This window comes from Protopterus annectens, chromosome 12.part0 (assembly GCF_019279795.1).
Source record: "Protopterus annectens isolate FY-2018-M chromosome 12.part0, PAN1.0, whole genome shotgun sequence".
Lineage (NCBI taxonomy): Eukaryota > Metazoa > Chordata > Ceratodontiformes > Protopteridae > Protopterus > Protopterus annectens.
The window spans coordinates 325,691,997-325,707,218 of NC_056746.1; the positions used below are offsets into that span (position 1 = coordinate 325,691,997).

At 39.5% G+C, this 15,222-nt stretch overlaps 1 protein-coding gene across 1 annotated transcript in view; it reads right to left on the reverse strand.

Annotated features, from left to right (window-relative positions):
• Positions 1–15,222, reverse strand: part of PRKCB (protein kinase C beta) — a 2,112,091-nt gene that overhangs the window by 458,410 nt on the left and 1,638,459 nt on the right. The window lies entirely within an intron of this gene.

Sequence of the window (15,222 nt, forward strand, 5' to 3'; positions counted from 1 at the left end):
CTGGCAAACCCTGTGGTCACTGGAAAGCCATGTTCTAGAGAAGCTCCCAAACCAAAGAAACTTTTCTTATTCCAATACTTCTGTTAACAGGTTTACTACCACTCAAGCATGCAATCTTTTCACTGATACCTTATATGGTTATCCATCCTTTCACTGATACCTTATATGGTTATCCATCCTTTCACTGATACCTTATATTAATAATTGTGAATAATCTTGTCTACACATCTGAACTGGCTGCAACAGAGAGAAAATGACACAAAATGAATAACACCATGACAGGCTCACCACGGAAAAGTCTGCTGTATAACACTGTACATATTATCAATATTTCATCTACCATTAATAAATGTATGTATCTATCTGCTTCTGTTGGTTCTACTTCTCTTTGGTTCCTCAGAAAAACACCAATGTTCCAGTACACAACAGCAGTTAGCAAAATATTACTGAGTCTGGTTGTACAGAAAAATAATTTCAAAGTGACGGTATGCAGACTATATCCAGCCATCTGTGGTGATCTCTGTAAGTCAATAATACAGACTTTGTGATTTCATTAAATATGCTGTAGTTTTTTGGGCTCTGATACCCTTGCTGGGATCCAATGTCTCAGCTAGTTCTACTGTGTGCATATAAGTCTGTTGTCTCATTTAAATGGGCCCTCTGATGTCTTTAATGTTACTGCAGATCTCATGCTGTCGACTCTCTCCACCAACCCACAGCTATGTAAACAATACTGGAGACTGTCCCCCAAACAGACACATAAACACACATATGTAAACAATGCTAGAGCCTGCCCCCCAGACATACACATAAAACACATATGTAAACAATGCAAAACCTGCCTTCTCAAACACACACACGTACATATGCATATGTAAATAATTCTGGAGACTGTCCCCCCAAACATACACATACATAGATACAGATATATAAACAATGCTGGAGCTTGCTCACCCCAAACATACACATATGTAAACAATGCTGGAGCCGGGTCTATATCATATGAGCGAATAGCACAAATTGCAAACGCTCATACTATCGAACTGCCGGACCTCAAACTTCCTATTGTGGGGGACTGCACCCCCCACAGCCCCTCCCTCCGCTAAATATATATTCCAACTCTGAGATCGCACTACAGTGAGGAAAGGGCAAATATCCCATTCTTCACTGTAATGCGATCTCAGAAAAAGCACTTTAAGGTCCCTTACGTTCGATATTATGAGCGTTCGCAATTTGTGTGATTCGCTCATATGATATAGACCCGCTGGAGCCTGCCACCAAAACATGCACATACATACACATATGTAAATAATGCTGGAACTGCCCACCCCAGACATACACATAAAAACATGTATGTAAACAATGCTGAAGCCTGTCCCCAAACGTACACATACATATACATATGTAAACAATTCTGGAACCTGCCTCCCAGACATACACATAAAAACATATATGTAAACAATGCTAAAGCCTGCCCTCCCAAACATACACATACATACACATATGTAAACAATGCTGGAGCTTGCCCCCCCCCCCCAACATACACATATGTAAACAATGCTGGAGCCTAGCCCCCCAAACATATACATATGTAAACATTGCTGGAACTACCCACCCCAAACATACACATGCATACACAGAAGTAAATAATGCTGGTGTCTGCACCCCAAACATACACACACATATGTAAGCAATGCTGGTGCCAGCCCACCAAACATACACATACATACACATATGCAAACAGTGCTGGAGCCTGCTCATCCAACATACACATACATACATACACATACGTAAACAATGCTGGAGCCTGCCCACCCCAAGCATACACAATGACACACACACATTGTTGAATTTCGTGAACTTCCTGATTCCACTAATCTTGCCAGGGTCTTTTGACTTTCTTAATTTTGCCATGGGTCACTTAACAGTTAATTCTTTTAGGGTTTCTTGACTTCATTAATCTGCCCGAGATCCATGGATAGTTAGTGCTGCCAACAACATTCTAACTAGAATGTGATGGTGTCTTTCTTATATGTAATACGTCTGGGCTTCCTGGGATTACTGAATCCTTTAAAACTGCTCAGGCTATTAGTTTTTTTTTATTTTATTTCTTTCACAATGTGGCCAAGTCTCTTCAATACTTTAATCAGTGGGGAACCTTAATAATGCTGCTGAATTCTAGTAGGGGACCTTGATTCTTTTAATCATGCTGTTGAATTCTAGTAGGGGACCTTGATTCTTTTAATCATGCTGTTGAATTCTAGTAGGGGACCTTGATTCTTTTAATCATGCTGTTGAATTCTAGTAGGAGACCTTGATTCTTTTAATCATGCTGTTGAATTCTAGTAGGGGACCTTGATTCTTTTAATCATGCTGTTGAATTCTAGTAGGGGACCTTGATTCTTTTAATCATGCTGTTGAATTCTAGTAGGGGACCTTGATTCTTTTAATCATGCTGTTGAATTCTAGTAGGGGACCTTGATTCTTTTAATCATGCTGTTGAATTCTAGTAGGGGACCTTGATTCTTTTAATCATGCTGTTGAATTCTAGTAGGGGACCTTGATTCTTTTAATCATGCTGTTGAATTCTAGTAGGGGACCTTGATTCTTTTAATAATGCTGTTGAATTCTAGTAGGGGACCTTGATTCTTTTAATCATGCTGTGAAATTCTAGTGCGGGACCGTTACTCATACAATATTGCTGTTGAGTTCTACTATATCTGCCAGGACAGCTGGTTCCCTTACTTCTGCCACGTGTCTCTGACTGCTCAACTACTGGATGGCCCTAAACGCTCTAAAGTTGGCCTTGATGACACTGCAATAACCTGTCTGGAACATGTTTTCACATTAGATGCTTTTTGTGTCAATATATTCCAATGGATGACCTACTGAGAGGGAGAGCCTAATAAGCAAGAAACATTGTTTTACATATCATCAGTGTTGTTTTTTGTGTTATTGCATTCCTAGCACAGCATGCTGGCATGGATATTTGTGCATATATGAGGCCTTGTAATAAAATATTCTATCAAATGGCAGCAGCCACCACCACACAAATGAACATCTGTGTAGCCGTTATGGAACTACAAGGCAGCACATGATGTTAAGGTGCCATACTAAACTCTAACCCCCTTCACATGTACTTCAGCTGTGAGAAATGAATGGTAAAGGTGGGAGTCATGAAATGTTCCCCTCATTGTATTACATGACACATTTCATAGGTGGTTACTAGGTTAATGACCCCTGGGGGCATTTTTAAGTCTAGTCTTGTTTCCCAAACATATCTGACATGCTGATACCACACAAGATATATGTAGACTTGGCATTTACAGGTTTCCTCTATCTGTTTGAGACACATTTCCAGTTCCCCATCTACTGGTTCAAGTTACACATGAATTGGGTTAAGGAAGAGCTCTACTTGACATGGATAGAAGCCTGCTCCAGAGAAGGGGTAGTCTCTGAGAAACACACCTGTTCCTCTAGCCTGTCCTGTTTATGTTGCAAATGAAGTTTAGGTCCCTAGATCAGGCAATTCTGATGATGTTTGTTTTATAGATGTGCAACAGGTCCATAAGAGTGGGATCACAGGATGCTTTGTATTCCAGGCAGCCTATAAGATATCAAGTAAAGAGTCAGGTCTTTGAAGTGGTCTGCACTGGACATGTTGTTGATGTGCTGTATTATGTTTGTGAGGAAACTCTGTTGCCACTTTAATTGTTGGATATGTCAGATCAGATATATATATACCAAAAGCATGTTATACTCAATGACTGGTCTGATGAGGACCTAGTACAAAGGAACAATAACATCCTTAGACCTAAATACCATATTCTTGCTTATAAATTGTGCAACATACAAATATTTCCTTAGCACCGCAGACACACGATAATCAAAGGCCAGGTTGCAGTCCACATGCAGGGTGTATATTGACAATGTGGTAGTTTACAGGGGTAGTCATCTGCTCAAAGGATACTATTGTGAACTGAGCTTTCAACCGTGGCTCTGGCATCAGTTATTTGCCTGATTCAGGCCTTCTTGAGAAGGTATTTGTGTCATTGGGGGGATTCTATGACTGCACCTAGTTTGCAATCATCTGCAAATTTAAACAGAGGTTGCAGACATAGACGAAGAAAGCCTTATGATTGTCCTTGGTCTGGGAGGCTATTTTTATCTCTAACTTAACTTTTGTAGACTTAATTAGCCCCCTAAATTGCTTGTTCATATTAAAGAGAAATTTACCTTGGCAGGCAATGCACTTCCTAATTTTTGTGATGATTTTCTTTCTTTTGTTACACAATCTATTTATGTAGGGATTTTGTCAGGGTGGCTTGTTTTTTTGAGCTTATCATGTGTTTTTTCCAGGTAGGTACAGCTGCATCAATCCAGCTATTAACATGATTGTATGGGAGTTCTGTGATCAATTCCACATAGGCATCAGTGCTCTCAGGGTTTAGGGGGCTTGGAATTTTGCCAGGGTGTCACTTAATAACAGGAAGTTTGTCTTAGAATAATTCCTAAAAGTAGCAGGGTCTGCTAGGGTCCTGTGTTTAATATGCATAGGTTCATATGTATATACTAGTCTAATCATCACCAGACCTTTATAAGCTTAGATGTGGAATCCAACCCAATTGTGTCCGTATGTATCATGGGCATTTACTAGGAGGGGGTATGTTAGCAAGATGTTTCTACAGGTTATGTTATTTTGAGCATTACTATCTGCCTCTGTCTATCAGAGACATGAAGGCCAATCCCATCCATTGGTCAAGGTTACACTTACACAGGATTAGGGATAGGCTCTGCTTCTCAAGGATGGGGTGCCTGTTCCAGAGCATGGGGATCCTCTGAGACACATATCTGTCTCACAAACATGATTTATTTATGTCACAAGCAAAATTTTAATCCTTAGATTTAGTGGTTCTGATGCTGTACATTTTGCAGACGTGCAAAAGTCCATCAGAGCTGGATCTGAGGATGCACTGTATGCCAGGTATAGATCACCTCTCAGTAACCTGTAGGAGACCACGTAAAGAGACAGGGTTTTGAGGTGTCCTTTATAAGACAATGTGTTTATACCCTGGATTCTCCTTGTAAGAAACCTTTGTGGGCACTCCAAATGTTGCATATGTCTGGTCAGGTACATGCTGAAAGAAGCATCATATTCAATGATGGGTCTGATAAGGGCCAAATAAAGTGGCACTATGACTTCCTTGGAACTGGATGCCATGCCCTTACTTATAAGTGAGAGTGACACAGAATAACCATATGTTGGGCAAATGCCAGATTAGTGTCTTCATACGTTCTAACATCCATGGGTAATAGGTCCAGTCTTAGGGGTGTCTTATTGAAGAAGTAATTAGTCTGGGTGGCAGTTTTCCCAAAGGACACTATAATCCATTTCTTGGCATTGAGTGTTAATTAGTGACTCTGGCAGCAATCATTTGTCTGTGTTAGACCCTCATTGGGGGAAATCTACTATAGTTTCTAGTTTGTAGTCATCTGTGAACTTGGTCAGCCAAAGGACTCTGATATTGGTTTACCTCACAGAAGTAGATGACAAATAATCCTGACTTCCTGGGTCCTGTCTGTGAGCCAGCTGGGAATCCAGTGAGTTATGTAGGAGTTTATGCCCTGCCCAGTTCAGTGAGTTTGTCAAATATAACAGAGTGCAGTATTGTATCAAATGCCTTACATAGGTCCTGGCAGGTGGTATGCAGTTTTCCCGTCATTCATTGCCTTGGTGACCTTCTCAAAGAAGTCTGCCAGGTTTATTAGGCATGGCCTTCCCTTGACAAAGCCAAACCAGGTTGTGTCCAGTGTCTGAAGGTTGCCTATGTCTTTGTTGATCATTTCCATGATAATTGCATATTAGGCTATTCAGACTACTGGGTCTATAGCTTCTGTGGCTGGTTGACAGTCCACTTTTGTGAAGTGAGATAACCGTTACCATCCTCCTTTCGCATGGTACACAGCCTGTTTTTGAGGCTTTAGTTGAAAAGTGACTCAAGTATTCCTGATAGGCCATGTTTCAAGCTATTTAGGATGCATCCTGGGATATTGTCAGGGCCCACTGAGGCTGTTGTTTTGGCTTTAGTGAGAATCGCCAGGACCTGCTCCCTGTTAACAGTTAGAATGGTTACACTAGTAGGCATTTCAGTGAGGGAGGCAAGGGTGGAGTTGGGGGATGAAGTCTGAGCTAAATTTATCAGCCAGCAAATTTGCTATGTTGCTCTGTGCTTAGTGTAGGCGGTACTACTGACCACCAATTTGCACTCTGATGTGTGCTGCCTCTGAGGCTTCGGACATACCTGTAGAAGGCCCTGTGGTTGTCTTTAGTCTATGAGGCTGTTTTGACCTAGTAACTGGCCTTGTTGGACTTGAGCAGTCTTCTTAGTTTCATGTTTAGTGTAATCAGAGAACTCATGTCATTATGGGAGTTGCACTTCCTTATTTTATACATGACTTTTTTCCTTTAGTTAGATACCCTGTCAAGTTAGAATTCCACCATTGTGGTTTGTTTTTAGAGTTTGCTCTGGGTTTACTTCTAGTAGGTACAGCAGCCTCTATACAGCCATTTACATGGTTGTACAGGGTCTCTGTGAACAATTTTGCACAGATTGTTTTGAACTCGAATTGGGAGGGGCATTACATTTTGACAAACTATCACTTAACAGGATGCAGCTTGCTTTTGAATAGTTCCTAACTGTTACAGGGTTTGCTGTGGTTACAAAGTTGATTTTTATTTTGAAGGAGACAGCTTTGTGGTCCAGCCTCACCAGTGAGTTCATGACACTGGTGGGTGCAATAATCTCCCATATTGGTGAGTACCAGGTGCAGTATGTTTGAACCTCTAGTGGGTGTGTGCACTATCTGGTTAAGGGTATTTGTGTTAATAAAGTCCAAGAATTGTACCTGGCAGCGTACATTTCCCAGTCTATAGAGGGGTAGTTAAATTCTCCCATGACTAGAGTATTTGGTTTAATGGTGAGCATTTCCAGTAGGTGTAGATATGAGCTATAGGATTCTAGGGACAGAGGGAGGCCTATAGTTTGCTAGAATATGGCATGGGACTGTCTATGATTTGAGCATGGATAACATTCCAGGGCATTGTCCTGTTAACCATTGTACAGTTATGCTTGTTACTAATACAGACTGAGACTGTTCCACCTTTGGTCCCGGTCTGTGCAGCTGATGGTCTGAATGTGTGGAAAGCACTGAAGCCTTGCACTGCCAGAGCACCTTCTGTAGAGTTAAGCCATATCTCAGTAATGGCACACACATTTATGTTCTCCAGAGTAAGGAGGGCATATAGGGTGTGCAGTTTCTTGTTTAGGCTCCTAGCATTCAGCAGTAGCCCATTTAGGTTTCTTTGAGTTTTATTTGCTATGTTTCTAGGTTTGTCAATTTGTAGTTGACTAAAAAAGGCTCTAAGGGGGTGGATAAAGTTCTAGCCAATATTCAGAAGCCTACGTGAGATATCTGGAGACTATCCTTTGCAAAGCAACATGGTTTGTTAACTATGTCCTCCAATACTGACAAATATTGAATCCCGCTGAAAAGATTCCGGAAACTAAATCAATTATTGAAGTCAGTCATATTTGGTTCATACTGTGGCATTATCCTAGGGGAAGGTAGAATGCTGCTTAACGAAAGGCACATATCTAACTGAGACACATATTGAGGGAGATCAAACATATCTCTCTTCATATGGCTCAGAGATGTACATCTCATGTCATTAAAACCCACATGGACTATGACAGAATCATAATGGTACCTATGGTTTAGTGGCTTTAGTGCATGTGTAACATGGCAGATCCAGATAAGCAACTAACTGTTATCTTCACCTTGTTCAGTATGGAGAATGAGGCATTTGTGTTTCATACAATGGCATCCTCTATGACAAGAATCCTCAGTAATGTGCTTGCCTCCCTTATGGGCTTTGCTGTTGTGGCTCCATTGGGTGTGGTCATATGTGTGGTGTTTGGTGTTGCTTTTGGTGAGTGCTTTAGAGATTGCCGAGAATAGGTGTTGTCATTATAGGTTTAGGAAAATTGCCTTTAAGTGCCTCAGCATAAGTTGGGCTTTGTGTGTGGTGGATGTAGTGTGTGTGTGTTCTTGGCAACCTTGTTTATATGTGAGATTTCTGAATCCAGTGAAATTGTGTGTGTGCATCTCTTGCATGCTATGTTTGTTTATGTAAGGATTAAATGATGGTCTATGAACATGAGAGAATTGCTACATTGTCTCAGGATGCCCATATCTAGCAAGCTGGCTATGGAAACATTTGGGAATTGCATATCCATGTTGTCTAGACCTGTAAGTGGGTGGGCTACTGTATGCCATGGACTGGGTTATACAGAGGTCTCTTTGGGTGGTCTTTGGGGTTTGGCACTAGACTAGGTTAGATTGTGCTTAGACTTGATAGTAATGCTGTTTAATGTGCCATCTAGCTGCTCTAAGCTTGTCTCCATGCAGTAGCTTTGTTTTAGCCACACTAGGTCACAGGTTTCAGCTCTAAGAAGTTGTATAGATAAAATTTACTTTCTGAGTATTTGTATCTGTACATGGCATTGTGAACCTCTTGATGCAAAAACACCAAGAAAGGTTGCTTGTAAGTGTAATTTTACAACAAAACAACTTAAAAAAACTACCTTGACAAGGAGACATCCTTATGTTCTGATCTGACCACTGCGGTCATTACACTGGGGGGTGGGGGTGGGCAGTATTTTCCCAAGTTTGTGAAGACCATGTCAGGGATGCTTGTGCTCCTAGTGGGTATACAGACTATCTGGTCGAGGAAGCTTGTGTTAACAAAATCTAGGAATCGTTGGTCCTGCATGTTTGTGGTTGTGTGTGATTCACACTTTATAGGTGGGTAATTAAAGTCTCCCATGAACATGTCGTTGGCTTGAATAGGAAATAAACTCCATCAGTCCTTCAAATCCCTTTTCATGGTATTGCCTTGACATGCTGACATAGCAGAGAATTAATTTATAATAATTATAATGTCATATCCCACAGCTGAGGCTACCCCATCAGTAACATACTTTCAGCAGTATCTCAAAAGCTGTACAAATATAAGCATGTGTTTTGCACAGCAGATGTCAGTGGTTTCAAATGTAGCCCCAGCTTATCATTGCATGCTGATACTGTCTCACTGTGTATGACACACAACATTATCTTTTTATGATTCAGTGCAAGAGGGCCAAATGAAAAAAAATATCTTGCTATGCAAGTGTCTCCTGTGAGGGGCCACGTCTCATACCACACATGGAAGGACAGCGTAAGGCACAAGACTTTCAGCACTCTGGCTCATATCATTATTGCCATTGCAAGCAATGTATGCTATGCATGGTATTGCATTAGCAAAGCACAAAATATGAAACAGAGTGCAAGCAGGATCCATGGTGTGCAGTGCAGTATAAGTATGATGTGTGATGTAAGGAACAATGCATGGCAGGTGTGTGACTTGAACTACTGTGTAAATGCAGAGTGTGATATGAGGTACAGTATAAGCTTGATGTGTGACATGAGGTGCAGTGTGAACAGGATACATGGTGAAAAGTACAGTGTATTTGTAGTTTGTGATATGAGGTGCAATGTGGGAGGATGAATGATGTGTGGCAAAGCATAAAGAGGATGTGTGATCTGGGAAAGGCAGCAAATGTAACACATGATAAGAAGTGCAATTTAAGGAAGAGTGTAGGGTGAGGCCAAGTGTAAATACAGTATGTGATATCAAACACACAAAGTAGGTGCAAATACAGTGTGTGATGTCAGACAAAGTAGGGTGTATGATTAGAGGTAGAGTTTAAGCAGAGTTTGAGATGTGAAGCACAGTTTGTGCAAGGTGTACGACATCAGACATGATGTTAAGAAAAATGCATGGAATAAAACAATGTAAACATCACATTTCATGCGTGACAGTATAAGTGGAATGTGTGAAATGATGTACAGTGTATGCGGGTATGTAATAAGACACTATGTGGGCAAGGTATGTAACATAAGACCCAGTATAAACATGGTGTGTGATATGAGGTACAGTTTAGGGAGTGTGTGGGATATAAGATACAGTGTGTAAAGACCGTGTGATATGAAATATGGTGCAATGTAGGTGTGTGACATGAGGTACAGTGTGAGGTGGGATGTGAAGGATGCTGTAAGACGTGTATGATGTAAGGTAAATTTTAAGTAATATGTGTGATACGAGGCACACTGTGTGATGTTAGGAACAGTAGAAGAAGGGTGTGTGACATGAGACACAGTGCAAGCAGTGAGTATGATGTGAGGTACAGTGTTAGCAGGGTCTCTGATATGAGGGACAGCACACATGGTATGTGATAGGAGGCACAGTAAAAGCAGGAGGTATGATGTGAGATATAGTGTAAGCAGGTTGTGTAGTGTGAGGCACTATAAGCAAGGGGTCTGTGACATGAACTACAGTGTAAGCAGGGTGTTTTATGTAAGTCACAGTGTAAGTAAGGGGTGTATAACGTGAAACAGTACAACTAAGAAGTGTGTAAAGTAAGACACACTGTGAGCAGGGTGTTTGATGTAAGGTACAATGTAATTACGGAATGTATGGTGTAAAACAGTGTAAAAGTGTGAGTAGGGTGTGCTGTGATAAACAATATAAACAATATAAATGTGGTGTGATGTATAGAGACTTTGGACTCGTATTTCACCCAAAGTACCCTTGAAAATTTTGGGATGATACAGAGTTTATCCTACAAGAGATGGTGATGGTGTGACAGCCAAAGTCGCAAGGCCCTCCACTGGATATACGTCTTGAAATGTGCAGAATATCTGGGCATATAATGTCATACAGATTATGGATACATATTTCATGACTTCATCAGAGCATGAGTTGGCAATGAAAAAGTCACAGTTTAAATATACGAACTAACCAATCACAAAATAGACACAATTAAATAATTATGGAATTATACAATTATCAAGAACCATGAAAAATAATACTAATGTTGCTTGTAAGAAAAAATGTTACATTTTAGTGGATCTCTGTTTCAAAGTACTGTTTAAAGATACATATTCATTTAAACCTGATTTTGTGGTGGTATTCAAATGAATTTGCCAGATTAGTTTATGATACTCCAATAAGGTTTTCCAGTCACCTTATCAATTACATCAAATTTAGACTTTATAGTAGATGTGCCAGGACAATTTCTAGTGTGTTTAAAGAGTGCATTATTTTAATTTTTCTTAGAAATGTTATGCAAATGCTCATAAATTCTCTTCTTTAAAGAGCATTCGGGCTTCCCCTCATAAAAATCCCCATAGTCCTGCACACATTAATGTAAACTACCCCAGAACTGGAACAGTTAGCAAAGGTGGTGGTCTCTAATCTATTCCTATGGTAAATAATGGGAAATGAATTACCTTCCAACACATAACTAGAATAATTACAAAATTCACACTTCCAAGTACTAGGTCTCTTCGAACTAAACATTCAATTACTCCTAGTAATCTGCTCAGAACTGTCTTTCAAATTAAGGCCTCTTTTAAAAACAAAAGAAGGCCACCCTCCAGTGCAATTCAATAGCTCCATGTCCTGATCCAACACGTTCCAGTTCCTACAAATAAATTCTTAATTAAAAAACAAATATTGTTGTATGTTAACACCATTGAGGTGTTACATCTGTTAGTCAAAGGGGATGAGATCACTGAGGGACAGGTGTCCACTACAGAGGGTGAATAGTGAACAGGTACCCAGTATAGGAGCATATCTAGAAAATCTACCCAGGATGACAGCCCACATACATTGTTTAATAAGGTGGTCAGGGTATTCTCTCTGTCTGAACATCGTACAAAGGGTGTCTAATTCAGTTCTGAAAAGTTTGTCATCAGAAATCATTCTAGATATTCTTCTCATTTGGCCCCTCGTGTTTAATTTTCCTAGGGTGACAACTGTGGAAATAGAGGTAGGAGTTCGAGAAGGTGGGCTTCAAAAAAATGCTGGAATGAAAACTTTTACTACTTAATAATAGTAACATCAAGATAATTTATCTACTCAGTGGAAAAGCTATAGGTGAACATCAAAAATACAATGGTATTATTCACGTATTCAAAAAAAACTCCAAAAACTTCTCTTTAGTGTCCATCCAAAAATACAGATGTCATCTAAAAGTCTGAAATAGGTGTTCCAACATCAAGAATAAAAATAAATCTAATTTCCCACCTCCACATTACCATGTTAGCAAAAATGGGGGACAAGCTGCCGCCATCGCTATACCCTTTGGCTGTTTAAAGTATTCTTCAAAGTACAAAAAGTTGTTGTTCAAAACAATGCCTGTCAAGTCTACCATTAAGTTATTTTTGTTCCTTTCCACAAATACACACAATAAAAGGGCCTCCCTGAACCATTCAAGACCCACATTGTACAGAATGCTTCCAAAAAGATCTAGAACATCAACAGTTGCAAAGCTAAGGTCCTGGTGTCACAAGTCACTAGTAACATTTCTCAAAAAATTCCAAGAAGCTTTTAATATGTCAGGGCAGAAGTTCAAAAAAGGATTCAATTTAATATCAAAATACAATGCAACAGAGTGGGTTTTTCATCCACAGGCTAAAGTAATTGGTCTAAGTGGGATCTTAAATATCCTTGTGGACCTTTGGGATGCCAAAAATTGAGGGAACTCTGGGTTTGGCAGTATACATAAAATTATATTCAGTGGATAAGGTAACCTCCATTAAAGCATCATACAAAAAGGCATCTATTTTTCTGTAGGCCATATGTATTTCACTCAAAGACACCACACTATATGTTGTGTTGTCATGTAATAGGTTTAACATTCTACCTGAATACAGCACTTTATCCATGACCACAGTGGCACCACTTTTATCTGGTTTCAAAAGCCTAACTGAACGGCCCTGTGCTAGATTCTTCAACAAACCTATCTCACCCTTTTTTAAGTTGAAATACGTTTTTGGTGGATGGTCAAACAATTTCTATATCTCATTTTCACAAGCCTTTTCAAAAACACTCAAGGCTGGGAGCAGTGGGATTATAAGTGCTAGGAATAAACAGACTTCTGTCACCTGCTAAATCCCATGAGGGAGTGTCATGAAATGTATAAGACAAGTTCAATTTCCTCACAAAAACTTTTAAATCCAAAACTACATCCACCAAGCCCCCCCCCCCTCCCAGTTAGGAACAAAATTAAATACTTTTTTTCAAAAAGCTCAAAGTGCAACTCTGAGATCACCAACCCACTATAATTAAAACTGCGGTAGTCATTTAAGGTATAAACTATTCAGTCAGAACTCACAGTAATGTGGTGAACATACAACTTGTTCTGAGGTCCTTTCCATTTGCCCCATTCCCTGGGTGTTTTCTGTTTCTTGAAGTTGTACCTTATGCACTGGGTTGACCTTGTTTCAGCAGACTGGAAACGTGCTGAGCGGATGATCCCTCTGGCCTCCCTAAAGGGAGAAAACTCTTCCAGAGATAAAAAGTTTCCAAACTGTTAATGATTAAATTGTGGTGACTTTCACCATTGGACTTGTCTACATTAACTGCACCTGCCTGTTATTAACTACCAGTTTAAAAGGACAAATATAAGCCAAGTCCTGTCTGTAGCCTGTGGCATCCCTATTTAATTTTTTACATTTTCTCTGCAAGGCAGTATCAACATATTTGTCGATGTCAGGAAAAACATTTATTTATTCATTTATTTATTTATTTGAAGTTTGTTAACTGGGATAGTCCATTGGGCCAGAGTGAGCCCTTTTCAACAGAGGGCCAGGGAGAAAAGCTCCATGTGAATATATAGATAAAGACAAAAAAAAAATGACAAAAACAATATCATGTATAATTGCTTCAAGATTAAAACAGGGTATTATAAATGTAAAGTCAGTGGAGTTAATACACACAATTTATATATGATAAACATTTATATATGATGTAAAGGTTAAAGATAAGTTATTATAGCTTATACTTAATAGTAAAGAAATAGGGATAGTAGGAAATGAAAGAGTAAGGAGAGGTGGGAAGGACAGGATGGGTTAGTGTCAGGAGTATAGAGAAGGTATAAACTATTCCGTCAGCCCTCACAGTAACATGTGATGAATATTTCTATTCTTTGCCACCTTCAAACCAAACAAGTCCTTTTTAAAATTACCATCAACAACTTTACGTTCTTGGATTAAAGAGTCTATCTTGAGCTGGCTGTCCTTCATAATAAGTTCAACGAATTCAAGTCCACATCGATTAAACAAATCAGTTAACTCAGTGTACAAAGTAGAATTTGGTTCTAAACCATTGGGAAATTCCACAAACGCAGTCCCTAGGGGACACGTTTGTTCACAATACACACACTAAAGAAAATGTTATCCAGCTGTAAACCCCTAAGCTTATGTAATGTTTTCTCAAAATAAGCAAGCTGCTCCTGCAAACTCCATCCATCATGACTCAGAGCAGTTTGCACTCACTGTGAAAAGTCCAAGCATTTAGAAAGCCATTGTTCAAATGAAAAATTCATCAGCCATCCTGGAACACTCTCTAGATGAAACTTCACCCACTAAACCAACTGTATTAGCCACACATACGCTGTTTGCAAAAGATAACCCAGACATCACTGAAGGACATAGTGGATTCAAAGGAACTGAGTCAGCAGTTATATTACCTCTAGCAGCAACACCAATAAAATCATCTCTGCTGTTAGTCAAGATGTTTGTAATAGAAGCACCTCTCAAATCTTCACTTCCAGAACATGAATCAAAACCTTGGGAATTCTACAAAAGTGCTCCCTATGGTGACTCAGCAGGGACAGCATGCTGACATAAAGACTGAGTAAGTCCAATAAGTATAGCTAAGTCCCCTTGCGATTTGTTAAAATTCACTGTGTGCTATGTTATCTAGAATAGGATTATAGTCCAGATGTTCCTGCAAATCCTTAGACTGAAGCTGCACTGCCACAAGGCAAACTAATAAACCAAAAAAGGCAGTAACCTCCTAGAAACAAAACACTAGTAATTAAAAACAAAAGGAGGTGGCTTGTAACAAAAGTAACCAAGACTTCACCAGATCCAGAAGATAAAAATACATGTTTAATAAGATAAATTACAAAGTATAAAACAAAGACTCAAGCTAAGTGCTTCCATCTATACAAGACTTTATCATCTATACAAGACTTTATCATAGCATGTGCCGGCAATGAAAAAGACAGTAAATATATAAACCAACCAATCACAAAATAGACACAATTAAAT